The sequence below is a fragment of the Etheostoma spectabile genome, chromosome 16 (genome assembly GCF_008692095.1).
Source record: "Etheostoma spectabile isolate EspeVRDwgs_2016 chromosome 16, UIUC_Espe_1.0, whole genome shotgun sequence".
In the NCBI taxonomy this organism is placed as follows: Eukaryota; Metazoa; Chordata; class Actinopteri; order Perciformes; family Percidae; genus Etheostoma; species Etheostoma spectabile.
The window spans coordinates 2,456,814-2,457,099 of NC_045748.1; positions in this window are offsets into that span (position 1 = coordinate 2,456,814).

A 286-nucleotide genomic window follows, 5' to 3' on the forward strand; every position below is an offset into this window, starting at 1 on the left:
TAGACAGAGAGGGTGAGCTGCAGGAAGAGGTTTTATTCTACTTTGAATGTTGCTTTTTGTTTTTAAATTCTACTTCCTGCAGCTTTAAGAGGGGTTGTACTGTGGATATACAGTGGGGTTTGAAAGTTTGGTCACCCCAGGTAAAAAAAAAATGTCATGTGCATAAAGAAGCAAAGAAAAGATAGAAAATCTCCAAAAGGTATCAAATGACAGATTAGACATTCGTATTATATGTCCAAAAAAATATAATAATAATAATATTTGGCAAGTATCACAGCTTGGAAAC